Raw genomic sequence first — 27,874 nt, 5'->3', positions numbered from 1 at the left:
CAGAGAGAGGCAGAGAGACAGAGACCAAGAGAGAGACAGAGACAGAGAGACAGAGAGAGGCAGAGAGACAGAGAAAGAGAGAGACAGAGAAAGAGACAGAGACAGAGAGACAGAGACAGAGAGAAACATGAAGAGAGACACAGAGACAGAGAACAGAGATACAGACGCAGACAGAGAGACACATGCAGGGAGACAGGGAGATAGAGACACAGCTGGGGGGGTGTCTCTGGCTCCCCCAAGCCCGCAAATGTGCTCCCCGTGCCCACCCGGAAGCCTCCTTTCCCTCCCTGAATGGGGCCAGTCTCCGTGGGTCCTGGTGGGTCTGGGCAGGTGAACAGAACACGGGGGAAGTGACGCTGTGGGACATCTCGGCCCCAAGGTCACCTTCCGCCCCGGAGTCCGGCTTCCACGCCGTGAGGACACCCGGGCCGCACGGGAAGCCACTCAGCGTCCTGGCCACGTGAGTTAGGAAGACTCGTGACATCTCCAGCCTCGGGTGCCACCAGCGCAGCCACATGGATGTCCCTCTGTGCTGTGTCAGGGCCACCTCACCCGCGGCCAGGGGCCTCCCTGCCTACCCGGTGCCATCAGACCCGCCGAGTCCAGAGTCGTCGAGAAATCAGCCCCTCTGTCCCCTGCCCGCCCCTGGCCTGCTGTTTGGGTCCCATCCTGCTGGGGCCCACTGCTGCCGTGGGGGAGGGCAGGGGAGCAGAGGCATTGGGCCTTCTGTCTAAACAGCCGCTTCCCAGAGACCCCCCCACCAGGCAGGGTCCCTGCAAAGACCCTGGGCCCCCCACCCCATGCTGGTCCCCGGCGGACGGTGAGCGGAGAGATGTCTGCTCTCTGAGACACACGGGGACATAAAAACCGTTTCCCCGTGGACACGGAGCCTTTGAATGACATTTCACTTTTATGAACAGTTTTATTACAAGTAGATTTTCTGCCACCAGTTCCATCAGCCGGTCCCTCGAAGGCTCCGTGTGGCTGCGGCCTGGCCCTGGCTGTCAGTGGGGGGCCCGCTAACTGGAAAAGACGTAAGGGGTCTGCGAATTGGGCGGGGGGGGCTGGGACCTCCTCTGGAGCCCTGGGACCCCCGGGAAAGGACAGGGCTCAGGGCGCCTGTGAGGCCATCCCTCTCCCCCCGCCCTTCCCGGTCGGTCTCTCATCGGTGGCCGGATCTGGGGACCCCGTTAACATGCAGTGTGACCCCGACGCAGGGACGTGTGGAGAGTCCTGGGGTCGACGAAGACGCAAGCAGGGACGGCCCAGATATCGGGAAGAGCCTGGACGCACCGGCCCCTGCGGGCTCCTGTCCAGGAGCCGCGGTGGTGCCCGGTGAGGGTGGGGGTGGGGCGGGGGAAGACGCCTCCGGGGACAGCGGGACACAGGCCTGTGGTGAGGGCCAGCAGCGGGCCACGGGGCGTGCCCTGCCACCAAATACTTGCACTGGGAAAAATTAGTAACGGGAATCAGAGGGTGCAATTCTCTGTTCCTTCGGAAACTCAGGGCAGAGCTGCCGTGAAAGCCTCGGCCTCTGCTCAACAGAAAACTTTCCTCTGGCTTCACTTTTCAGGAGGAAGAGCCCCTACCTTTCCCCGCGACCTTCTCTGACACGGGGCCTCTGCTTGTGTTAGTCGGGAGAGGCTGACAAGCGGACCCCGAGCCCCAGGGACTCGGAAAGCTGGGCCCTCACCCTCCCACAGCCCGAGAAGGTCCCGGGCCGGCTGCCCTCCCAGCAGGGCCCAGGGGGGACTTCTGCGCAGCACATGTTCTCACGTTGGTCGAAACAGGACAAGAGAGAGACCGACGACTCAGTGTGCCTCCCAGAAGTGACACATCACTTCTGCCCGACGTCACCGGCCCAGCCAAGTCAGACGGCCAGCCCCGCCCCCGACCTCCGTGTGCCCAGGAAGACGCGGGGTCCAGGTACCTGGAGCGGTGCAGTTACAAATGAGTCCACTTAAGACTTCTCCAGTGGCCTTATTATTTTCTTAAATGTTTATTTTTGAGAGAGAGAGAGACAGAATCTGAAGCAGGCTCCAGACTCTGAGCTATCAGTACAGAGCCCAGTGCGGGGCTTGAACCCATCCACGGACCGTGAGATCATGACCTGAGCTGAAGTCGGACACTTAACTGACTGAGCCACCCAGATACCCCGTTTTTTCGTTTGTTTGTTTGTGTTTGTGTTTGTTTTTGTTTTTAGTAACAATTATTTTTGGACACACTGCTTAGGGATTAAATAAAACCCAACTTACAACGGTTTCATGAAACGGGCTTTATGTCTCTTGTGTCACGAGAAGCATGGAGTAGAGCGGGCGGCCTCCAAACCCGGCTCACAGATGCCTTCCGTCTTTCTGTTCAGCGGTCCCCAAAGCAGCTTTTGTCCTGCTTACGGCCTCATGGTCGCAAGAGGGCTGCTGCACCTCCAGCATCGCACCTGTGCTCCCAGCAGGGGGAAGAGCAGGGCAGAGCACAGAGGGGAGTGAAAAAGGGAAGGAAGCCTGACAATTAAGTCTCCCCCCTCCCCTGCACTTTCTGAGGAGCCCAGCCTGGCTCTTTGCTCCCGTGCAATTGGCCACACGGCTCCGCGGGGCCCTCTCCGGCTACCCCGGGGGACCATGGCGTGGAGAAAGGCGTGTGGCTGCCTTGAACCCCCTGTGGGGGTAATGGTGTCCGTGCCGGGGGTCACAAGGACATCCTGCATCCTCACCGCTACTTTGGAGGCGAGCACACTCTTCCTCTTTCTTTGAATTCCCTCCTTTCAACACGAGAGAGCCCCCACCCCCGTGACAGTCGACGCGCTGCTCCCGCCCGCCAGCCCCTCTGTAATTAACACCGAGCCTGAGATCTGGGGAGGCTGGCTGATTAGTTTTTTTATTAAAATAATGACGCCTTCCAGGCAATCAGGGAGAATTGCGTGAAACTCGGCACTTTCCTGCTTATTTATGGCAACATCGAGCAGTGGACAGTCTCATTACCGTCTGTAAATACCCAGGGTCGCGTCCTTGATGGTGAAATATCGCCTTCCTGGACGGCGGGGCGTGGCTGCGAGACTCTTTGGGGCTATAAACCCCCTGGAAGTAATTACCAGGAGCTTTAAACGGGCTTTCCATGATCCCGTGTGGTGTTGCTGGAGGCTTTCAGGGGCCCGCAGACCCTGGGGGCCGTGCGGGCCGTGGCGGGAGCAGACCGGAGACAGGGCGCTGGGTCCGCGGACGGGTAACAGGCCCCGTGCGGCTCTGCGGAGCAGGCAACAGGTGGGGACCCTCGCTGACTCTGGCACAGCCTGAGACCACATAGGGCCATCTGTGAACTGGGCCCCTTCCGGCTGGACCCCCTCCCCCGCTGGCCGTGGAGGAGGCCCCAGGGGCGGCAGCGGGTTCCTGAAGGGGACACGGTACACCTGCTTGGTGATGCAGCAGAGTGGGCGCAGCCGGGCCGATGGCACGGTGGCCGGGACGACGCCCTCCACCCCGGGCAGCTGGGCCACCTCGGCAAGCAGTGTCCCACCGTCAGGCGCCCACGGCCCACAGGGGCCCCGGCAGTGGCCTGCACCGAATTCCCATCGCCCCCCCCCCCCCCCCCCGTCCGGCTCCAGGGACGCCCCTGGTCACCGGAGACCGTCCGTGGGGTCCGCTTCTGTGCCGCGTGGAGCTGGGGGCACTCCACCATGAGTCCTTTCCTCCGCGCCCACAAAGGCCCCTGAGCCTGCCACGTCTCTCTTAGCAGCTGCGGGACAAGGAGGGATGTCCTGACAAGTCCCAGGCCGCCAGACCCCCGGACACACAGCCCCGCGGGGAGGTCAGCCTCCTAATGGGGCCCATCCCCCACCCTCTGGCAGGCACCACGGGCCGCACGGTGAAGAAGTCCCCACGTGGCCCGGGTCACCGTGGAACAATCCGGACTTCTGTGGGCCAGCCTGTGGCACGTGCCTGAGACAAGCGCAGGAAGGAAGCCCCGCCCCCATCTGCCTGCACGCGGGGCGGCAGGTGCCGGGCTGGCTCCCGCCCGAGGACCGGGGGCTTCGACGCCCACGTCCACCTGCCGGCGACCAGCTGCGCCCCGGTGAGTGCGCTCCCGGGGCAAAGACGGGGGGGGGGGTGGTGCCTCTCTCCCCAAATCCCTCCAGGAAGGGGCGGAACTTCGGGCTTCGGCCGTGCGGCCTGGGGGCTGTCCGTGCGAGCCCCTCCCACCAGCACAGCGCCCGGGTGGCAGCCACAGAGCCCCGACCTGACTCCCGGAAGCCTTGTGGTCAACGGTCTCCCCGTGTCCTGGCACTTCCTCCGGCCCCTGTGAGTGCGGACGTCCCTACTTCACTTCCTCTGTGGCCGGTCAGTGGCCGTGGCTCCTCGTCTAGCGCCTGTGCTCCGCTTAACACGCATTAACCGAGCGGTAATGCGGATTCCTGCCAGAGAGTTGGGGGTGCAGCGGCCGGGGTGAGGACAGGTGACCCCCACGACGTGACCGCCCCCCCCCCCCCCCCCCGCAAGGAGGAGGTATCCCCGTGGCTGGCTGGTGGGTCCCACCGGAAGACCTTGCTGATTATGTCACGTGTTGCCCCTTCCGTGGCTCCCTCCCGGGGCCCCGAGGTCCAAGCCTCTGAGCTTCGGAAATCACCTTGCACGGGGGTCCCGCCCAGTCCGCCACCCCAGCCAGGCTGCTTCCGGCCTCCCCCGCCTTCCTCCCGCACTAAGCCTTCGGCTGCTCGCCCGGAGCTGGGAGACGGTGTCCTGTGCAGGCAGGACAGCAGGGGGACAGCGGTGCTTCTAACAACTACTAAGGGCCCCAGACGCGCCTGGGACTGTCCCCGGCCAGTGGGGGTGGATGGTCACGCTCCCTCTGCCTACCACGCCCGTTTTCCGGAGGAGGGACGCCGTTCTGTGTGGGTGCCGTGGACAGAACAGGGTACAGCACAGCCTCCTGCTTGTCCGTCCGTCTCCTTTTTTCCTGGAGCCGAGGGCAGGCCGCTCCTACGGCCCGGGCGGCGGGGTTTCTCCTGAGGGATGCCAGTGGCTGGTGACAGACCCGAGCGAGCGGCCGCCCTGCAGCGTGGCCTGATTGGACGTGCTTGTTCCCAGCAGGAAGTGCAGGCGGGGCCGGGCCTCAAGGGTCACCAAGTACCCAGGACGCCAACGGGCTCTGGCCTCTGTCCGCCCCAGGCATCCTGGTCCCTGGGTCCTCCCCACACACGGCCCTCTGCCTCCATCACGTTCCCAGGAGTGGGGGGTGTCTCAGGACCTGCTCCGTGCTCACCTTCCAGAGTCCTCACCAGCACCGAGGGCGGCCCCGCTGGGGGGGCCCCCAGCGCCAGGCTCAGACTCCCTCCCCCTCACGGAAGGGGCCCTTCCCACTGCCAGGAAACTGTAGACGGTGCGATGGAGCTCGGGGGGATTCCAGAAGCCTGCTCACTGTGCCTGGCAACTTTGTCACTCTGTCTCCCAGGGGGCCGGGAACTCCTGGCCACGGAGGGCCGAGGGGCAGGGAGCCCCAAGGTCGAGGAGGGCAGCCAGCAGCCCTCGGTGGGAGGGGACCTGGGGAGGTCTGGGCAGGAAGCCAGCCGTGGGGGACATGGGGTTTTACCTGGGAACCTGGGCCAGGATTGAATGGATACCTGTTTTCCAGGCCCAAGCGGTCAGGGTGGCCATGTCGGTGAGTTTTGCCCAGTAGGACAGGACAGTAGGCTGGGTGTCCCAGAAGCTGACCCTGGGGTGGGGTGAGGGGACAAGCCAGCCCTGGGGACAATCCCAGCAGTGCCCAGGGTGCGGTGGGGGCAAGGCAGGGAAGGCTTGTCCCGGGTCAGCTGACTGCTGGGGGCCTGGTTCCCCGGGCCGAGGGCTGTCCTGCTCGAGGCCAGCTGTTTGCCCGGACTTCACAGCTGCAGGGCTGCTCTGGGAGGTCACACCGCATCCCCGGGTGCCCCTTGCAGAGTCTGGGCCAATCCTGGTGACCAGGAAATGTCTCTGGGCTGAGCCGTGGCCTGCACAGTGGGAAGTGGGGGTCTGTGGTGGCATTCCCGCGTGTCCCAGTGCAGGGGCCTTGGTGAACGGCACCCCCTGGGACCAGAGGACAAAGGTGTCACCCCGGGGCCTGGGCCCACACCTGGAGGTTCTGCCCCGCCCGACTCTCGCCCGCGCTGACGGACGAGCGATGTCAGGTTCCCGACTCTGCTTCGGGTCTTTGTTTCAGATGCCTCCGTTATGTTTGAACTTACATTTGTGCGCTATCCGGAACTTTCTGGCGTGAACGTTCGCAGAGCCCGTGTCTCCAGCCTTGCCCTCCCGATCCTGTCGCAGATTGTCAGGGCCACCGGAGGGGAAATTACAGCCTGCTCAGGCTGCCACTGAAGCCTCGTCCCCAACTGTTCTCTATATACCCGGTGTTGGTGACAGCCCCCAGGGAGGGCTCCTGTTCCAGCTGGGAATCACGGGCCCCCGGGTCTTGCTGTGGCATTGAGGTGTGCGCCAGCCCCGCCTGCAGCAGTTTCGCGATGAGTCAGAATAAATTAGCATGCTAACGAAGGAGAACATGCACAGGAACCATCTGGAACAAGGCACGTTGTCATCAGAAGAGCCAAGTTGGTTCCAAAGCCATACTTACTGTTTCAGACTCATCCGTCTCCCCCTCCCACAACCTGAGGGATGGGCGTTAGTGCCATCCCAGCCTTGGTGGCGTGCCTACAGTCCTAGGGAGGGCACAAACCCAGATCACCTCTGAGACCGCCCCTTCTCATTGTCGAGGGGAGAGTCACTCAGCAGGGGTGCGGCTTGTGGGGGGCCCGCCTCCCCCTTGGGCTGCCTGAGAGGAGTGACATAGCCACCGAGGTGGGGGCGAGGGTAGGGACCTCAGTCCCCAGACCTCAGTGTTCATGGACACACGCACACACACAACACGTATGCACACACTTTCACATACATGCACATGCACACTCTCGCGCGTGCACACACACTCTGTCTCTCTCTCTCTCACTCCTTTGAGTCAAGCCTGGTGTGGTGTGCTTAAACACAGAGCGACCCCTAGCCAGATGGAGTGGCTGCCGTGGTGCTGGGGGTGCCGCAAAAATACTCAGGAATCCGCATCTTTAAATATCCAGACTCCTGCCCCCGGCGTCCGCAGGCAGGAGAATCCCGTTTTGGATCCTGGCTGCACACTGCCTTTGTGATCTCGGTCATGCGTCTCAGTTTCTCCCAGCTTCAGTGTCCCCGTTTGATCGGGGCTGACAGCAGTACACGTGCCTCCAGAGCTGGGACAGGGCTCAACACCGTGATGTAGGGAAGCCAGAGGCGGCCAGGACCTGGCAGAGGCCAAGTGTCGTCTTACGGACTTCTTCTGAAGTAGGTACGAGGGCCATTTTGTTACCTCCCGCACCGGCATCATCCTTGTTCAGGGAGGAGGCCCAAAGACCTGCCAGAGGAGAAGACTGGAGAGAGAGACAGGGATGGGAGGGACGGGAGACGTTCGGCTCAGCTGGACGAGGCTTGGCGGGAAGGAAGCAGGAGCTCTGACCACAGGGAAAGGCCCTACACACGGGGGCTCGGTGGATCCTGGGGTTAGACGTGTGAGGCATTTGACCATCTGAACTTCAAACTCCTTCCTCTTCCCCAGACCTTAGTGGACTCGGCTGCCACACAGGCGCTCTGGGAGGAGGGTTTGAAGAAACAAGGAAAAGGGTTGCATTTCTGCATCTGGGTTTGCCTCGACTCAGGGAGGGGAACAGTGTTGGGAGCTGTGGAAGGACTGGGGTCAGCGGCCTTGGGCGTAACCCCCTGGGGATTTGCAGAAGGGTGAGAGGCACCCACCTGACTTTTAATGGATCGCGGAGCTTGTGCAGGGCCCGAGGCTAACAAAATTGCACACAGTGGTGGGGCTCGGCTGATGTCTGGCCTCATTATCGTCAGCATTCTTGTTATAGTCTCGCCACACTGCAATGGCAGGTGTGGATATTTATTCTTGACTGCTTTAATACAGGCATTTATGTTGGCGAAAAATATTTGAGTTGCAGAGCATGCTAATTCCCTCTTAGGCAAATCTGTGGAAGACTCGGCCATTTGGGTCAAGTTCCTACAGGTATGCAGCTACCAGCCCTCGAAAGAACTAAACAAAACATGATTTATGTAACTTGGGCCTTGGGGTTAACATTTTCAGGACTTCACATTCACATTTTAGCTATTAATTTACTGTGGTATTTCTTACAGTTTTTGCTTTATAGATTTTGATGGTGAGTTATTTGCCGCTTAAAGGTTAATCACTGTTATGCCTTCATTGGGTCTTGAATAGTTCCTCAGACCAAATTATTGTCTGTCCTTTTCAGCCTTCCCTGACATTCATTTTACCGACCCTTCCTCTTGTGGTTTTCACAACACGTCTTTGCTATCCTTTCCTTTTGAACATTCAAGTATTTTATTTTAGGTGTACCTTGGGCAAAGAGTGCCTATTTGGATTGTTTTATTTAGAGTATTGTCAAAACAGACATGTTTGTTGAGACATCTGTTATTTATGCTCTGTTTTCCTTGTTCTTTCCCCATCTTTGGCTTTGTGAGCTGTTTACTATTTTATTTTCTCTAGTGTTTTGGAAGACCTCCTTCTTATTTGTATTCTCTTGGTGATAAATTCTAAGCTTAAGATGTATTTTAAAAAGAGCTTTATTGAGATATGATTGACATACAATTAGCTGCACATATTTAAAGTGTACAATTTGATAAGTTTTGACATATATATGTTTATGAAACCACCATTACAATCACGAAGATGAACAAAAGTATCTTCATGTCCTTTGTTAAATCCTGTTCTTTCTACTGCTTTCCTCACTCCTCCCTCCCCAGGAAAACACTGATCTGCTTTCTGTCACTGCAGATTAGTTTGAATATTCAGAATTTCTGACAAATAGAGTCATAAAGTATGTACTCTTTGTGTCTGGTTTCTTTCATTCATAATCATTTTGAGATCCCTCCCTGTTGTAACATCTATCAACAGTTCATGCCTCCTTATTGCTGACTAGCATTCCATTCCAAGTTATCTCTTCCCCTGTTGGTGGACATTTTAGTTACTTCCAGGTTTGGACTGTGACAAATATGCTGATAGGGACATAAACGTACAGGCACTTGTATGGACATAAGGCTTCCTTTTCTCTTGGGTAAGTATTTGGGAGAGGACGGCTGGGTCATACGGTAGGTATGCTTACCTGTTTAAAAGGCTGGGAACTGTTCTCCAATGTGTTTGTACTAGTTCGCATTCTCCCCAGTGGCATGTGGGAATTCCAGCTCATCTACATCCCCACCAGCACTAGCTAAGGATGAGGACTTTGAATAAGTGTGCAGTGGTGCCTCCTTGCGGCTGTAGTTTGCATTTTCATAATGAAAAGTGATGCTGAGAATCTTCTCATATGCCTTCATTATCTGTCACTCTAATTATCATCTTCGGTTATTTGTCCATTCAAATCTGTTGATCTTCCCCAGAGCCCCCTTTGGGTTGGGACAGATGAAAACGAATAACAAGATGAAAGGTTAGAGCCTAATCATATCAATATTCACACTAAACGAAAATGGTCTACACACCTGAATTAAAAGACAAAGATGTTCAGAAAAAAGCAAGGCACAAGTGTATGCTTCCTATAAGAAACAAAAACTAAATATAAAGACACAAGTTAGAATAGATGGGGAAAACACCTAGCATGCTAACACTAGTTGAAAGAAAACCACGTGGCTATATTAACACTAGATTTATGAACAATGATTATTGTTAGGTATAAAGAAGGCCATTTCATAGTGATAGAGGTATGAATTAATCAGGAAGATATAACAATCGTAAATATTCATGAACCTAATGACAAAGCTTAAAAATACACGAAACCAATATTGGTAGAACTGTAAGAAGAATGGACAAATCCATAATTTTATTCCTCTTTTGATAATTGATAGGAAAAAAAAAAGAAAAAGACCCATCAAAGGCAGACTTGTAAACTATCAACCAACTTGACCTAGTTGATATTTCTAAGATACTCTGCACAACGAGTAGAAGGTACATTTTCATCAAGTGCACACAGAATATTCACTAAGACCGACCGCAGTAAGTCAATGTCCTAGTAAATTAAAAGTATTCAAATGGTACAAAGTGTTTTATCTGATATAGCGGATTTAAGTCCGAGATCAGCGGCAAAAGGAAATCTGGAAAATCCACAAATACTTAACTAAATATAACACACTTATGAATAACCTATGGGTCAAAGAAGGAATTCAAAGAGAAATTGTGAAGTATTTTAATCTAGCTAAAATGAAAACACAACATATCAGAATTTGTTGCACACTACTAAGGCAGTATGCAGAGGGCAATTGATGGCACCAACTATCAAGAGTGAGAAAGGTGACATCACTTACAAATACTAAAATGATAAAAATGGTAAGGGATCTTTCTCTGCATTCATCCATTCAAGAATACATATTTCTTTATAGCATACATAAAATGGTAAAAAAAAAAAAAAAACACCCAAAAACATGGAACAGAGTACTGACCATTTAGGCCACGACACAAATTGCAATGAATTTCAAAGAACTGGGATTATACAGATCACTTTCCATCACCATAATGTAATCAAGTCAGAAGTTAGTAACGAGGTAAATTTAAAATCCCTCAAAGAAATTAATAACCATACTTCTAAATATATCATGAGTTAAATAAAATAACACATTTATTTGAAAATCTTTTGATCTGAACAATAATGAAGATATTACATAGCAAACTTGTGGGAAGCCATGAAAATAGTATTTTGAAAGAAATTTATAGCCTTGAATGCTTATATTAGAAAAATATAAAGGCTGAAAATGAGTTAAGCCCTTAGATAAGACAAAGAATAAAAATAGTAGTAAAGAAGTAGAAAAGGAAAAAAAGGTCGAAGGGAGATAAAAATAAAGATATGACTATGAATGGACTAGGACACAAAGAAACAGTAGAAAGTTTCAAATAAACCAAATGTTTACTAAAATATAAATAAAACAGGGGCGCCTCAGTCGGTTAAGCATCCGACTTCGGCTCAGGTCATGATCTTACGGTTCGTGGGTTCGAGCCCCACGTCGGGCTCTGTGCTGACAGCTCGGAGCCTGGAGCCTGCTTCGACTTCTGTGTCTCCCTCTCTCTGCCCCCCCCCTGCTCATGCTCTGTCTCTCTCTGTCTCAAAAATAAATAAAACATTCAAAAAAATTTTTTAATATAAATAAAACAGACAAATATCTGGCCAGATTCCTTGGGGAAAAAAAAGAGCTAAAATGCAAAAAAAAAAAAAAAAAAAAAATTAAGAATAAAAATGATAAAATAACATATACAGAAGATACAGTCATAGAATATTATAAATATTGCTTTTGCCAATATATTTGAAAACTTAGATGAAATGGCTGAATTTCTAGAAGAACGTTAAGTTACCACAACCGACTCAGGAATAAAGAAAATCTGAACAATTTTACAACAATTAAAAAAATCAAACCAGGGCTAAAACCTATCTCTTAAAGAAAACACTGTAGCCTGCTGGTTTTCCAGGAAAGTTCTATTGCAATGTACAAGGACAGATTATTCTGGTCTTTCACAAACTCAAAGACTAGAAAGTTGGTCACAAAACTTATTCATGAGGCAATAATAACCTTGAGATCACGAGCAAACAAAGGTACGACAAAAAAGGAAAAGCACAAAAACACAAAAATTCCTAAGCAAATACAACCAGGCTTTGTCCCGAGGATATAAGGTCATGTAACATTAGAACGTCTATAAATCGAATTCACTCACCCTAACTTAGTAAAGGAGAAAGTACATACACTCATTTCAGTAGGCACAGAAAATAAAATGATAAATGTTTACATCTCTTTAGGGGGAAAATACTCTATTAGAAAACTAGAAATGAGAGGGAGCTAACTTAATTTGATAAAGGGTATTGTTCACTTACAGCAAACGTACTTCTTAGCCGTGAAGCACCAGAAGCATTGCCTTCAAAAGAATCAACAAAATGTATTTACTATCACTGCTTCTATCAGCCTGGTACTGGAGGCCCTAGTCTATAAGGCAAGAAAGAATTTCTTTGGAAAGTAAGACATGATCATGATGTGTATATAGCGCAATTCAAAAGGCTCTACAGATACATTAATAATGAAGGTTGCATGAAGTGTCCCATCTAAGATCCACGAGCAAACGTTAATTGTATTTCTGTACACTGGCAATGAAAAGATTAAAAGTATACAATTAAAAAACTCCACCAAATAGATGTAGGAATAAGTTGAATAAAAAAAGAGCAAGTTTTAGAAAAGTTTATCTTCTGGAAGATGTTTAAAAAAGAAGTTAAGTGGGGAAGTGTACCGTGTTTATGAATTGAATTGCATGAGACACACGAATGTGTGTCTGATCTCTGGAATTTCAGTCAAAATTTCAACAAGACTTAGAGTTCTAATTCTTTTTTTTTTAATTAGAGAGAAAGAGAGAGCGAGAGAGCGAGAATGTGTGTGAGCAGGGGAGGGGCAAAGGGAGAGGGAGAGAATCTCAAGCAGGCTCCGCGCCCAGCGCTGAGCCCAATGGGGGGGCTCGATCTTATGATCCTGGGATCATGATGTGAGCTGAAGGCGAGGGTTGGACGCTTAACTGACTGAGCCACCAGGTGCCCTCTCAACAGAGCTCTCATTCCAAAAACCTTATGAAACTAGAGAAGGTTAGGAGTGGGTGTGACATTCGTGGAGAAGAATTTTCAGGGATTGTGTTAGACATTAGACGCTGACTTATACAATTGTAAACTTTCCCCTCAAAGACTCCATAAAGTAAAAAGACGGGTCAGAATTTGGAAAAAGATGGAAGCAGCCCACCAACCACACCGGATTAATAACGTGTTATTAACACATAAAAAAACTCAATAAGGAAACAAGCCGAGAGGAAACTGGACAACAGACTAGTTAACGGAGGAGGCAGCAGGAGTAGTCAGTCAACATCAAAAGAATAAATCTAGAAGATACAGCTGCAGACTGACGTGTACATAAAATGCAGCAAGGGGAGTGACAGTCTCAGTCCACGGGCAGCTACTAGTAGCTTCCATGACCTTTTATGATCTCTGAAATTGCTCGGAAAATCACCCGTGAACCAGGGGTGAAGATAACAAAGGCGGTGATCCGAAGGAGGGCCTACGACCGGGGCCCAGATGCCCAGCCACTTGGCAGTGGAGGCGTAGCCCTGGGCCCCGGCCAAGTCGCCCGCCACCTTCCCGTCCCTAGACGTCGTGGAGGGGACGGATGCCGTCAAGCCCGGGCAGCGCCGGTTCCGGAAGCTTGTGTCGAACGGGGACCAGACCGCGTGGTTGGGCGCAGAGGTCTCGCCGCGGGTGTCCGATCGTGGAGGTCCCCGCGGGAGCCGAGCTCGGGGCGCCCCAAGTACAGGCACCTCGAGCCCCCTCCTGGAGCTTCTCGTGGGTTGGGGGGGGGACACTAGCGTGGGAGCCGGGGACGAAGGGCTGGGAATGGTGCAAGACAGAGCAGCTGCAGTCCGGATGCCGGAGGCTGCTCTGGGCCCACTCTTCCCCAGAAGTTTAGGTTTCGGCAAAGCTTCTATTTCCTGGCTTTTTCAAACGTGGTGAGCTGGCTGGGTACCGGGAAGGTGGACCGATGAGGAGTGTCAGGTTATGCCAGGGCAGGGGGGCGGCCGGCAGGTAGGGGGAGCTTCCTGTCCCCCTCCCCCCCGCTCATGTGAGGCCTGGTCAGCTACCCCACTTGCCTCTTTGGAGGTGTGGGTGTGCCCTGGAGACTCTGCCCGCTCTTTACCTGTCTCGTGCGGGTCTCGGCTCATTAACAACCGTGTTGTGCCCAGACCCGCCCTGGTGGCTCCCGTTAGGCTCGCAGGATGCCCTTCAGCTACAAGGACCAGGAAAGTTTGAACAACTTTCAAAACGCAAGGCCTGGGAATTACACAGCACCGGTGTGGCCACAAAACGAGGTTGGGGGTGGAGGTTGGAGGGAGAGGGAGAGAGAGCCTTTGAAGCGGAGGCCCCCACAATAAGTGATGAAGTCAGACGCCGTGATTTGCCAAGGCTCCACATTAAGGAGTGCTTGCCGGCTACCAGAGAGGGTTGCCCACCTGGCAGGACCCTCATCCCAAGTCACCGCAGCTCGGGTGGGGTTACGCACAACATGACCATCCTCCTAGAGCGCTGCCCAACCTGGGACTGTGAGACCCGCGTTGCCCATCTGGTCGGGTTGGTGCCACACTTGAGAAAACGGTTTGATGTCCTGTGGAGTTAAAGATAATGCGTGCGTATGACTCACCCGTTTCAGTCCTAGTTAATAGAGCTTAGAGACGTTTTGGCGTATGTGTGCCAGAAGCTATATCCAAGAACGTTAAGAGCAGTACTGTGCATGAGAGCAAAAATCTGGAAATAACTCATATTCCCATAAGCAAAAGAATGGATACATAAATTGTGATATAGCAATACGGTGGAATATTATATAGCAATAAGAAACGAAATATAGTCAGGTTCGGCATCGTCTTAGAAACGATGCCCGGTAAAAACAGGAAGGTTCTGGAAAATATTCATGCCATGATATTATTTTTATAGACCTCCAAACCAAAATAAAGCAATGTGCCTTTAAGGATACATGTGTGATAAAATTCTACAGCAAAGCAAGGGGAACGGTAAACACAAATTCGGATGATAGTTACTTATCCAGGGGCCTGGCGTTGGGGTCGACAGGGTGATGGAGTAAGGATGGGGTGTGCGGGTAGATTTAACGGTATTGGTCATTTTATTCCTTTTTCCCAGCTTTATTGGGCTGATAAAATTGTATATATTTAAAGTATACAATGTGATGATTTGATATATATATATATATACACACACACACACGTTGTGAAATGATTACCGCAATGAACACAATCTATCAACTCACATAATTACCTTTGTGTGTGTGTGCGAGCGTGCGTGTGTGTGGTGAGGACATTTAACTTCTACTCTTAGCAAGCATACTCAAGCATGAAATACATAGTCACCGTGCTGTCCACCGGATCCCCAGAACTTACTCATCTTCCAACTGGAAATTTGTACCCTTTGCCCAACACCTGCCTATTTCCGCCATTCTACTTTGTTTCTGTGAATGTGGCTTTTTTTTTTTTTTTAACCATTCCGTATATGAGTGAGATCACACAGTATTTCTCTTCCTTTTTCTGGCTTATTCCGCTCAGCATAATGTCCTCTAGGGTTACCCACGTTGTCACAGGGGCAAGATTTCACTGTCTTTTTGACGGCTGAAAGATATTCCATTGCATAGAATGTTTTTTTTATCCATTCATCTGTTGATAGACACTTAGGTTGTTTCCAAATCTTGGCTGCGGTAAATAACGTGGCCATCAACATGGTGGTGCGGTGCAGATATCTCTTGGGAATGCGGATTTCATTTCCTTTGGCTATACGCGCAGAAGGGATTGCTGGGTCATAGAGTAGCTCCATTTTGAATTTTTGGAGGAGCCTTCATACTGTTTCCCCGAGCGACTGTGCCAACTTATAGTCTCCACATCCTCGCCAACGCTTGTTACCTCTTGTCTTTCTGGACCATCCGTCCTAGTGGTTGCGAAATGGTATCTCACCGTGGTTTTGATCTGCAAGCATTTCTTTGATGATTAGCCCCATTGAGCACCTTTTCGTGTGGGCCATTTCTGTGTCTTTGGAAACTTGTGCGTTTAGGTCCTTTGCCCATTTAAAAATTGGATTCTGTTTTCTTCTATCCAGTTGTATGATTTTCTTGTATATTTTAGGTACTAACTCCCTGTCGGCTAAGTGGTCTGCAAATACCTCTCCAATTGTGTAGGTTGTGTAAGTTCCACACATCTGTGAACTGTCTACCTTCCCTCCTGTGATTGATTTCTAGTTTCGTACCGTCATGGTCGGCGATGATACATGATACGATTTCAATCTTCTTGAGTTTGCTAAGACTTGTTTAGTGACCTCACACATGATCTATCTTGGCGAATGTTATTTTTCTGCTGCTGGTGGACGGAGTGCCCTGTATGTGCCTGTTGGGTCCGTTTGGTCTGAAGTGTAGTTCAAGCCCAGCGTCTGTGTTTTGTCTGGATGAGCTCTCTATTACTGAACGCGAGCTACTGATGTTTTCTACCACCGTTACACTGCTGTTTATTTCTCCCTTCGGATCTGTTATTTGCTTGATATGCCTAGGCACTCCGATGTTAGGCGCGTATGCATTTACAGTCATTACAAACTTTTGGTGAACTGAACTCTTCATCGCCGTATAGTGACTTTCTTTGTCTCTTGTTCCAGGTTGTGACTTCAAGTCTGTTTTGTCTAAGGATAACCTGCTGTCATTCGGTTTTCACGTGATTGGAATATCTTCCCCCGTCGCTTCCTTCACCTTGAGCCTATGTGTGTCCTTGAAGCCGAATTGAATCTCTTCAGGAAAGTATATCGTTGGGTTTTTGAAAACAAATGAATTCAGCCGCTCTGCATCTTTTGATTGGAGAATTTAATTCATTTACATCGAAAACAATTATTCAGGTAAGCACTTGTTATTACCATCTTGCTAATTTTTTTTTTCCTGGGTGGGTTGTAGGTCCTTTCTTCCTTACTGGTTTCCTTCCTGATTTGATAATTTTCTGCAGTGCCGACTTTTGATTCCTTTCTCTACCTTTTGTGCATCTCCCATTGATTTTTGCTTTGTGGTTACCGTGAGGCTTACATGAAGTGTCTTATAGTTACAACAGTCTGTTTTAAGCTGACAACAATTTAACTGCAATCACATAAAAAAAAAAAAAAAAAACCTCTGTATTTATACTCCTCACCACATTTTATATAGTAGACTCCATGCCCGGCGTGAAGCCCAACACGGGGATTGAACTTACAACCTTGAGATCAGGATCTGAGCTGAGATCAGGTGTCAGATAGCTAACTGACTGAGCCACCCAGGTGCCCCCATATTTTATATTTTTGATGTCACAATTTACATCTTTTAATGTTGTTATCCATTAACAAATTGTGTGAGCTATGTTTCTTTTAATACATTTTCCTTTACCGTTTTTACTAGAGTTAACTGATTTTTTAAAACTATTTGGGGCACCTGGGTGGCTCAGTCGGTTAAGCGTCTGACTTCAGCTTAGGTCACGATCTCGCAGTCCATGAGTTCGAGCCCCGCGTCGGGCTCTGGGCTGATGGCTTAGAGCCTGGAGCCTGCTTCCGATTCTGTGTCTCCCTCTCTCTCTGCCCCTCCCCCGTTCATGCTCTGTCTCTCTCTGTCTCAAAAATAAATAAACGTTAAAAAAAATTAAAAAAAAATTTATTTATTCCTGAGACAGAGAGAGAGAGAGAGAGAGAGAGAGAGAGGGAGAGATAGCATGGGTGGGGTAAGGGCAGAGAGAGAGAGGAAGAGAGAGAGAGAGAATCCCAAGCAGGTTCCGCACTGACTGTGTGGAGCCCAATGTGGGGCTCAAACCCACAAATCATGACATCATGACCTGAACCGAAATCAAGAGTCGGACACATAACAGACCGAGCCAACCCTGGTGCCCCTGGAGCTACCTGATTTAAACACTACCATTACACTTTATTCTGAATTTGACTATGTATATACTTACCTTTACCAGTGAGCTTTACACTTTCATAGTTTTTCACATTCCTAGTTTACTAGTTGGTATCCTTTTATCTTGAAGAACTCCCTCCGGCATTTCCTGCAAGGTAGGTCTGGTGGTGAGGAACTTCCTCAGCTTTTGTTTGCCTGGAAATTTTTTTACCTTTCCACTTCTGAAGGACAGCTTGCCTGGAAAAGTACTCCTGGATGGCAGTTTTTTCTTTCAGCATTTCGAATATCTCACCCCACTCTGCACGGTTGCTGCTGAGAAATCTGCTGATCGCCTAATGGGGGTATGTAACGAGTTTCTTTCCTCTTGCTGCTTCTGCAATTCTTTGCCTTTGATTTTTTGACAGTTATTTTCTTTCCTTTTAATTTATTTTTGAGAGAGAGAGCATGTGTGGGGGAAGGAGGAGAGAGAGAGAGAGAGAGAGAGAGAGAGAGTAAGAGAGAATCCCAAGCAGGCTCTGTGCTATCAGTGCAGAGCCTGATGCAGGGCTCAGACTCATGAACTGTGAGATCATGACTTGAGCTAAAGTTGGAGCTCAACCAACTGAGCTACCCAGGCGCCCCTTGATAGTTTTTTCCTTCATGTGTCTCGGCAGAGTCCGCCTCAGGTTGAATCTGTTTGGAGAACTATGGGCTTCATGCACTTGGGTGTCCCTATCTCTCCCCAGATTTGGAAAGTTTCCAGTTGTTATTTCTTGAAATAAGCTTTGTACCCCTCCCCCCTCCCCCTGGGACTCCCATAATATGTCTATTGGTCATCTGATGATGTCCTATCCTTCTCATACGTTTTCTTCACTCTTAATTCTTTCTTCTTCTTTGGATGATTTCAGATGACCTATGTTTGTGTTCACAGATTCTTTCTTCTGCTTAGATCTAGTCTTCTGTTGATGCTCTTGATTGCATTTTTCATTTCATTCATTCTTTTCCTCAGCTCCAGAATTTCTGTTTGGTTCTTTGTGAGGTTTTTTTTTTTTGGGGTGGGCTCTAAATACTCTATTTTTTATTTTATTTTAATTTTTATTTTTTAAATTGTTTTTATTTATTTTTGAGACAGAGAGAGACAGAGCATGAACGGGGGAGGGTCACAGATAGAGGGAGACACAGAATCGGAAGCAGGCTCCAGGTTCCGAGCCATCAGCCCAGAGCCCGACGCGGGGCTCGAACTCATGGACTGCGAGATCGTGACCCGAGCTGAAGTCGGAAGCTTAACCGACTGAGTCACCCAGGCGCCCCAATACTCTATTTTTTAAAGTTTCTATTTAGACTCACGTTAATTAACATACAGTGTCATATTAGTTTTAGGTGTACCATCCAATGATTCAACACTTCCATTCATCACGACAAGTGCTCATCATGACAAGTGCACTCCTTAAACCCCATCACCTGTTTCCCCCTTCCCCCTGCCCATCTCCCCTCTTGTTAACCATCACATTTTTGTTTGTGTCATTTTTTATAACTTCTATTTCTCTGTTCTCATTTTGTTCATGTATTATTTTCTTGATTTCTTTGCGTTGTCAATTTGTGTTTTCTTGTAGCTCACTGAGATTCCTTAAAACGGGTGTTTTGAATTTTTCATCTGGTAACTCATAGATCTTCATTTTGGGGAGGTCAGTTGCTGAAAATATATTGTGCTCCTTTCATGATGTCATAATGGTTTCTTGATTTTTTTTCAGCTTCCTTGAAACTGTGTTGCTGTGTTCACATTTGGAGAGGCAGTCACCTCCACCTGGCTTTGGGAAAGAGATGTCTTCACCAGTCAGCCTGGCTAGGGATTCTGAGGCTTAAACAGACCTTTCTTATGAATGCGCCCACTCTACACTTCTTGTTTCCTCTTGAGAAGAAGTTTGGAGATTGTATGTTTTCTAGTGATCCTGCAGAGTCAGGTGCTGAGAGCCTTCTGTTTGTTTGCCTAGGGTGGTGCCCTGGAACGTTCAAGTTCGTGTGCCTTTTCCAAATCCCACAGAATTGGGCTGGTTTTCTGTACATGCTCTTTAGCTGTCTGCAAAGGCTCACACTTGCTGTCCATGGGAGGATGGGCAGGGAGCCAGCCACAGAAGAGGAGGGTAGGTGAGGTGCGTGAGCCACTGGCGGTGCCCGTGGGCCACTGAGGGGTTCTGCAAGCAAGATGTACCCACTGGCTTGTAGGCAGGCTTCCTGATGGAGTCCCTGAAGTGCTGAGTAAGATCTGATGAGTTCTGAGTCCTGGTTGCTGTGTTCCCAGCCTTCCTCGACTCCTCAGCTTTGCAGATCACTTCACCATTCTGGGTGGATGAAGAAAGTCGTGGGCCTTTTGGGTAGCATCTCATACAACTGGGAAACCTGGGCACTCATTCACATGCTCTTACTTTACCACATGGGAGAAATCATTGGCTGGGGGGAGGTCTCTCTTGGCACTGAGCCGTACTGGCTACAGAGGGGTGATGTAGGTAAGGTCACTTTTTCAATGTGTCGATTGTATTTTTTTCTCCAGTAGTGTGCTGGAACTTCTCCACTTGCCTCATGGGCTCCCACAAAGGTACTCTCATCCATGATTAATTGTCAAAATGGATATTCCCTGTGGGGAATAGTGGTTAAGAACTCAATTCCGCCACCTTACTGGTGGTACACAATAATGAGTTTATTTCTCAAGCATCGTCACATGATACACGCATCAGCTTTGGTTCTTTGGTGTTGGCTCCATTGTCAAATTCTGTGCATCAGTAGCTCGGGGAACGCATCTTAACCATCCATCCAGGAGGGGAAAGAACTCCCACGTTCACTTCTTAAGTTGGCTTTTATTTCACGACGGCTTATTATTATAATATCACATAATAAACAACAAATTTGAAGGAGCTTCATGAAGTGAGTAGTCATGTGCTATTGTTAGGACTTACTGGATTTGAAAATAAAGCTGTTTCTTCATTTTCAGCCTCTCAAGACAGCAAAAGACTCTCAACGCAATGAGGGGCTACACGGTAAAGATCAAGCAAGCACAGCAAGATGTTTCAGGGTAAAAATGAAGATAAACATGTGACTATAAGATGCTTACTTGAGAATTCAGAAGTATTTTAGGGCAATTTCTGTAGAGCAGCGTTTCTTGACCTTGGTTCCATTGACTTTTGGGGATGGATAATTCCCTTTTGTAGGGAGCTCTTCTGTGCGGTATTGGATGCGCAGCATCATATGAGCTCTCTGCTCACTACGTGACAGCTCCTCGCCGCTTGTGAAAAGCAAAAATGTCTCCAGACATTGCCACGTCTTCTTCAGGCAACAGCAAAATCACCTCCAGTTGGGAGCCACTCTTGTAGACTCTTTCCTACAAATAAGGTTTTGTAGAGTCTTGACGGTGATGTCCCATATACCCTGATTCTCAACCCAAGGTAGAGAAGAGCCTGTCTTAAGAGATTATAAGTTGATACAAAGGAAAACCACACAATTTGTAAACAAATTACATCAGCCCAGGCTGCAAGGGAAAGAGTTCAAAACCAAAAGCCTTTGAGCCCTCAGCTTCCTAAGGTCGAAAGCAGGCTGAGGAAAGGGCTCAGCTGGAAATGTGGGCCATTTGTTATGGAAAACAAGGAAATCGTTCTAGGAATAGGGCTTAGAGTTCAAAGAGTAGAGCCAGAACCACAGAGAGTCACTTTCAGGGAACAGAACTTGTCCGAATCAAAGTACAATGCACCTGGCTGGATTTTAGGGTTGTGAGGCCCCTTTTTGGTTAGGAGTGAAGCGACAGTTAGCCCATGCCCTCGTTTCATGTTGGGTGTGAGGGGGCAGATCACTTGTATCATACAGGTCTTCATAAAGAAGAACCATATTTGAGGTGTTGTACTTGAGGGGTCTCATGCACACACAGACCCAACTGAGTAGGACCCCGGACCTTGAGCCGATGCTGTAATGGGATGAGACTTTGGGGTCTTGGTTGAGGGGGGGAGCATATCTTGTGTGGGGGAGGGATGCGACTTGTGGCCAGAGGGCAGACTGCACCAGGCCGTATTTCCCAAAGACAGCTGCCACGATATCCCCCTTCCCACAATTCCCTTTTGCGGTGTGGACTTGCCACTACGACTTTGGGGCAGAAGGTATTTCTAAACAGCTTTCAAACTGGGTGGCCCTGAGGCTTCTTTGTCAGAAAGCGTGTGTTAGAAGTGATGCCATGGCAGTTCTGGGCATAGCTCTCAACGGACCGGATGGCTTCCTCTTCCCACTCCTTGGAAACCACTGCCATGTAGGAAATGTGGGACCACTACACTGGGACCACCTTTCTGTGAGAAGCCCAAACCACGTCAAGGGGCTGTGTGCGGACACTGGTCTGAGGCCGCAGCTGTGCTTCCGGTTTGACTGTCGCCATTTTGGATGGCCAGCCCAGATGAACCTCACCCTCTACTGCAACTGACGGGAGACACAGGCGAGGACAGCTCAAGGAAGCCCAGTTGGCCCGTGGAATGACAAGAGTTAAGAATAAAATAGCACAATGATGAGACCGTGGGTATCAGGTGCCTGGCACGTAGGAGGTGCTCAATGTGGCTGTGGTCACAACTACAAGGGACAGTTGCCTTGGTTTGCCCAGCACCAATCCCCCCTGTACTTGTAACAGAGCTCCAGCTCCAGGGATGGGCCCAGGCTTGGCCAGCGAGGATATTCCGTTTCCTTGGCCATAACGATTGGATTGCGATTGGAGACGTGGCTCGAGGCCAGAGAGACAATTCTGGAACATTGACAGAAGCTATTGAGAAAGAGAGGGTTGCTGTGTGGTCGGAACATGGGTTCAGCTGCAGGGACAGAGGCCCGAAATCACCATGGCTGAAATACCCCAATAGTAGCTCCATCTGACTTGGTTTGGTGGCTCTGCCATCCGGAGCATGCAAGAGTCCTGGGTCTTGCTATCATTCCTAGGGTGTTGTTCTCATCCGCGGGTCCAAGATGGCTTTTCGTTGAATCCACTTTCCAAACAAGACGAGTGGTGGGATGCACACCTCTTCCTTGCAGGCTGTGGCCTGGGAGGCTTCCCACTTTGTTTCTGTGCACGTGTGACCGGCCAGAGCCTTTCCCTGTGCACCCAGTGCAACTATCAGCATTCGGGGGGAGGGGATTCAGAGAGCACATTCTAACGGTGGGTGGGATATAGGAGCCCTCAAGTGATAGTGCTGTACCCCGAACTAGTAACAACCAAGGACCATGACCCCTCCTGTCTGAAGGGTGAGGGGAGGAGGCAAGACAGGGAAAGACAGGTGGAGAGGGCTGTGTGACAGGAAGTGTGAACTCTGGACAAGTAACACAGCCAGCTTGAGGCAGTGCCGGCACGTGGGAGCTGGAGGAATAAATAATGTGACCACAGTTTCCTGCCGGAGCCTCTCACTGGCCAGACCTTTATAGAATACAGAGGGCAAGGCGAATCTGTGGCTGTTGCTCATGTAGAGCAGACAGCAGGGTGGAGAGCTATAACAAATAGGTCTGGAGGAGCTCACAGAAGATTCCAGCAGGCCTAGGTAGACAGTCAATAGGTAATTAGGTTTATGGGCTTTGCTCAAAATTCTATTCCAATGGGAGAAGGGGAAATGGACATTGAAAGGTGAGAAGCCTATACATTCCCTTCCCCTTGGGGCTGCCAACCTGGGAAGACTTGAGTCTGACAATGGCAGAAACCCTTTGCTACCATGAATAGAAACCCTGGGGGGAGGAGGTGGCCAATGCAGAGGAGAGTAGAAGGCAAAGGTGGAGGCCAATTGATGGCAGATCAGAGTACCTTGACTGAGCTGTGTCTGAAGTCACTACCGCTGGACTTTTCAGTCAGGCGAGCCTGTACATTCTGTTCATTTCTCTTAATCTCATAGTAGCATTTCTGTTTGTTTGGCTGCATTCAGACACTCTAGAGCTTGTCCTGGGTTCTCTCCGACATTTATCTGGGATGGAAGCCAGACCACAGACTCCAGGCAGGAAAAGGCAAAACCAGGTGCCTCTGTCATCGAGCCCTGTGCAAACAACCCAGCCATAGCTTCCCCTTCCCGCGGGCGATGTTTCTTTTACACCCAAGCAGACTGACAGCAATGACATCCGAGGACTCCTTTCTCATCCAGGGCCCTCAGGCAGAGGCTTTCTTTAATTTCCACTGAGAAGTTTAAGGGAATAAATGTTCCTAAGGCTGAGTGGGAGCCATCAGGCTTGTTTTGTTCTCTTTAGCATGTTACAACTTCTATCGATGACCTCACAGGGTTGGAATGGTCTACACCAGCTCTGCCAGGCTCTCCTGATGACAGTAGATGACTTCACAGGTGAAGAAGGCAGCATTGTCCTATGGCGAATGAAGCCCTTTGGCTTCCTAAGGTGTGACCACCCAAGGAGCCCCAACACATTCCTTCCTTCCATGCTTTCCATTATTTGGGCCCATATATAGGTGAAATGTCCCAAGATGTAGTCAGTGCCTGTGCTTGGACCTTTATCCAAGGTATCTGAACATAGGTGGCACCCCAAACCAATTAAGTGAGGGTCTCTGACACAGAGCCTGGACATCAGTATTTTTCTTGAGTTCCAATATGTAGGCAAGTTTGAGAGCTACTACTCCAAGCTCTGGTCACTTCCCGTCAGGTGGGGCTGCCCTCCCAGCCTTCCACCTCCACGTCATTTGCCAGGCATCCTACTAACTCAGAACAGCTTCCTCTGAGGCCCCTACAGGCTTAGCTGGGACACAGACGAGTCCTATCACCTCGTTGACACGCATCTCCATGCTCCTGGCTGTGGTCCCCAATCCTGAGGATGGCTCTGATTCAAGGTGGAACCACTGGGACACCAGTATACCCCCTTGATCTGGATGAAACTGAAGGGGAAGATTTGAATCCAATTTTATACCAGAAGCTAATTCCAAATGGGAGGCTATAGTTGGGAATAAAATAAACTCAATAACAAGGCAAGGTCAGAGCACATCCGGTAACCCATGCCAAACTTTGGAAAGGTGGCCTCAAATCTTCTGAGGCCAATGCACAAGCTGTGGACCCAGGCCCAGGTGGGTCTCAATCTGTTAATTCTAAGGATTGCTGAGCCACACTGACCACTTCTGATCCCATAGGGATTAAAAGTATACTATGGATTGGGGCGCCTGGGTGGCTCAGTCAGTTAAGTGTCCGACTTCAGCTTGCATCATGATCTCATGGTCCGTGAGTTCGGGCCCCGCATCAGGCTCTGTGCTGACAGCTCAGAGCCTGGAGCCTGCTTCAGATTCTGTGTCTCCCTCTCTATCTGCCCCTCCCCTGCTCATGCTCTGTCTCTCTCTGTCTCAAAAATAAAATAAAAAACATTAAAAAAAAAAGTATACTATGGATGACTCTATGCCCACAAATTTGATGACTTAGATAGAATGGACAAATTTCTTAAAGGACACAACCTATCCAAACTCACACAAGGAGGCATAGATAATATGAATAGGCTTATGTCTTTAGAGAAGTTGAATCCATGATTAATAGCCTTCCGGGGAAAAAAGCCCCAGGCCCAGGTAGCTTGACTGGTGAAATCTACCAAACATTTAAGGAAGAAATGGTACTGACTTTCTACAATTGCTTCCAGCAAATAGAAGCAGGGGGAACACATCCTAATTTATCCTATGAGGCAAATATTACCTTAATGCCAAGGCCAGATAAAGAGAGAGCAAGGATAGAAAACTACAAACTGATAACTCATGAACATAGATGCAAATATCCTCCACAAAATATTAGCCAATGAGATCCAGCAATATATAACATGTACAAATGGAACAAAATGGCAGAAACTGACTCACACAAGTATAACCAACTTATCTGTCATGGGGCACAAATGAAGCACAGAGGAAAAAAGAAAGTCTTTTCAACAAAGGGTGCTGGAACCACTGGATATTCACGTACAAACACAGAAACAACCTAGACAGAGATCTTACATCCTCCCCCCAAATTAGCTCAAAATGGGTCATAGACCTAAATGTAAAAAATTTTTTAGCATTTATCTATTTTGAGAAATAGAGACAGAGTGTGAGTGGGAGAGGCACAGAGAGAGAGGGAGATACAGAATCCGAAGCAGGCTCCAGGCTCTGAGCCGTCAGCACAGAACCCGACGCGGGGCTGGAACTCATGAACCGCGAGATCATGACCTGAGCTGAGGTCAAATGCTCAACTGACTGAGACACCGAGGTGCCCCTAAAATGTAAAATTCAAAAACTTCTAGAATATGACATAGGAGATTCTAAGGGACCTCGGATCTGGCAATGACGTTTAGATAAAACACCAGAAGTATGATCCATGAAGGAAAGTAGAAGTTGGATTTCATTAAAATTTAAAACTTATGCTCTGAGAAAGACACTGTTAAGAGAACGAACAGACAAGCTGAGGACAGAGAAAAGAAATCTTTGCAAAGCACATATCTGATAAAGGACCCCGTGGAAATAAAGGAAGACAAACTAAGTGAGAAGAGGCAAAGGCGATTCGTTCAAAGTTTGTTAGAGCAAGAGACATCATCATTCGTGTCTGACGGACACTCGACGGCAGACAGAGGAGCAGGAAAAGTTTCTTGTGGGAAAACGCAGGTCAGGCATGCAGCTCTGGCTGACCCTGACCGAGCCGGGGACGCAAGGCTCTAGAAGTGGGCGTCCCACGGGGTTGCTCAGGGAAGCCTGTTTGGCTCTCTCTGATTGGTCCCAAGTTAGAAGTGGGACAAAAAGTAAGGAAGTGTCAGTCATAAATAAAGTCTCAGGGGGCGCCTGGGTGGTGCAGTCGGTTAAGCGTCCAACTTCAGCCAGGTCACCATCTCGCGGTCAGTGAGTTCGAGCCCCGCGTCAGGCTCTGGGCTGATGGCTCAGAGCCTGGAGCCTGTTTCCGATTCTGTGTCTCCCTCTCTCTCTGCCCCTTCCCCATTCATGCTCTGTCTCTCTCTGTCCCAAAAATAAATAAACGTTGAAAAAAAATTAAAAAAAAATAAAATAAATAAAGTCTCGGCTTTGGACCTTTTGGGGTTGATGGCTACAGGGGTTAGTTTGGTTTCCTGGATTGTTGCTGGTGATGGTCTGACTTCCTGTAGGTCTGCCTTAGAGCAGGCCGGCTGCCATAGACCACGGCAGCTGCAGCTTGCGGGCCACAGTCCTGTTTTTATATATAGTCTGCCCCTTTGTATGTTCAGTCTCTCAATTCTGTCCCAAATATATACAGAAATCTTGCTCAGCAACCAGAACACAAAGATCCCGATTACAAATGAGCGGAAGAGTAAACAGGCAGCTTACCAAAGAAGATGTGCAGATGGCAGGAAGGACGCAGGCCCATCTCGTGTTACAGACTTGCAAATCAAAACAAAGAGATACTGCTACTCAGTCATTATCATGGCTAAAATAAAAAAGGAACCTGGCAGCACTGAGTGCTGGCTAGGACGCGGAGCAGTGAGAACCCTTATTCGTGGCTGCTGGGAATGCAAAATGGCACAGCCGCTCTGGAAAGCAGTTCTGCGCTTTCTTACGAGCTAAACATAACGTTACGATACCAGCCAGCAACGGCAGCCTCAGCGTACAACCCCCTCAAACCACGCAAACCTGCACCTGCATGGTTAGGGCAGTTTTCATATCATCACCCCAAACTGGAGGCAGTCAAGATTTCCTTCAGTCAGTGAGTGGATCAGTTCCATACTGTGGAATATCATTCAGCCACGAAGAGAAATGAGCTGTCGAGTCATGAAAATATGAGAAGCCTTACATGCATATCAACAAGTGAAAGAAGCCAGTCTGAAGGGTTGCACACTGTCTGATTCTAACCGTATGACATTCTGGAAAAGGAAAAACTATGGTCACTAAGTGGGTCAGTGGATGCCAGGTGCTTGGGGGAAGGGGGGGACTAATATGTGGAGTACAGGCAGGATCTGGGCGATCCTGTAACCATGGGCACAGGACATCGTGCACTGGTCAAAACCCATAGAACTTCACAGCTCAGAGCGACCCTTCATGCACGCTAGTTGAAAGCCAACAATTTAGGTTTAAGGCTGAAGGGCTCCCAGGAAGGGCTACACTCTGTGACGAGAGGATTTAACTGTGGCGCACACATGTGGGACGGCCCCAGCGGAGGAGAGCGGGCGGGAAGGCGCTGGCCTAAGTAACTTGGGAAATGGGTGGGATCTGCAACACTCACAGCAGGAGAAATTGTCCCCAAGTACTGGACTCTGGGTGGTAAAGCTGCTGTCCCCGGGAGTCCAGGGGCACAGTCCCATGTCGCAGTATGTGTAGACAGACCGGATCAGTAAGTAACTCGGGGGCAAATGGGAGTCAGAGTTCTCACATCGCAGGGAGAATTTACACAGAAGCAGAGTGAGGG

General features: G+C 49.7%; 1 protein-coding gene and 1 long non-coding RNA gene across 3 annotated transcripts in view; one reads left to right on the top strand and one right to left on the bottom strand.

Annotated features, from left to right (window-relative positions):
- The window catches only part of TMEM179 (transmembrane protein 179), a 61,652-nt gene extending 41,226 nt beyond the window's left edge, over positions 1-20,426 (top strand). Inside the window, exons 4-5 of one of the 2 annotated variants that reach the window (XR_005791249.1) lie at positions 16,277-16,510; positions 19,259-20,426. The gene's annotated coding sequence lies outside the window, so the exon portion shown is untranslated. Of the gene's footprint in view, positions 1-16,276; positions 16,511-17,755; positions 17,819-19,258 lie in introns of those variants that run through there. The other variant, XR_005791250.1, reaches the window with a different exon arrangement.
- On the bottom strand, positions 5,612-27,606 carry LOC121032355 (uncharacterized). Its single transcript, XR_005791251.1, has 5 exons — positions 27,197-27,606; positions 26,800-26,852; positions 6,374-6,540; positions 6,212-6,284; positions 5,612-5,703 (listed from the first exon to the last, which is right to left on the bottom strand). It is a non-coding gene; the product is annotated as an uncharacterized LOC121032355 (long non-coding RNA).
- Between the last annotated feature and the right edge of the window lie 268 nt (positions 27,607-27,874).

The sequence above is a fragment of the Herpailurus yagouaroundi genome, unplaced genomic scaffold, assembly GCF_014898765.1.
Source record: "Herpailurus yagouaroundi ecotype Mexico unplaced genomic scaffold, PumYag 141, whole genome shotgun sequence".
NCBI classification, from domain to species: domain Eukaryota; kingdom Metazoa; phylum Chordata; class Mammalia; order Carnivora; family Felidae; genus Herpailurus; species Herpailurus yagouaroundi.
The sequence above is the reverse complement of the archived record's forward strand: the minus strand, read 5'-3'. Positions and strand labels throughout refer to the sequence as shown.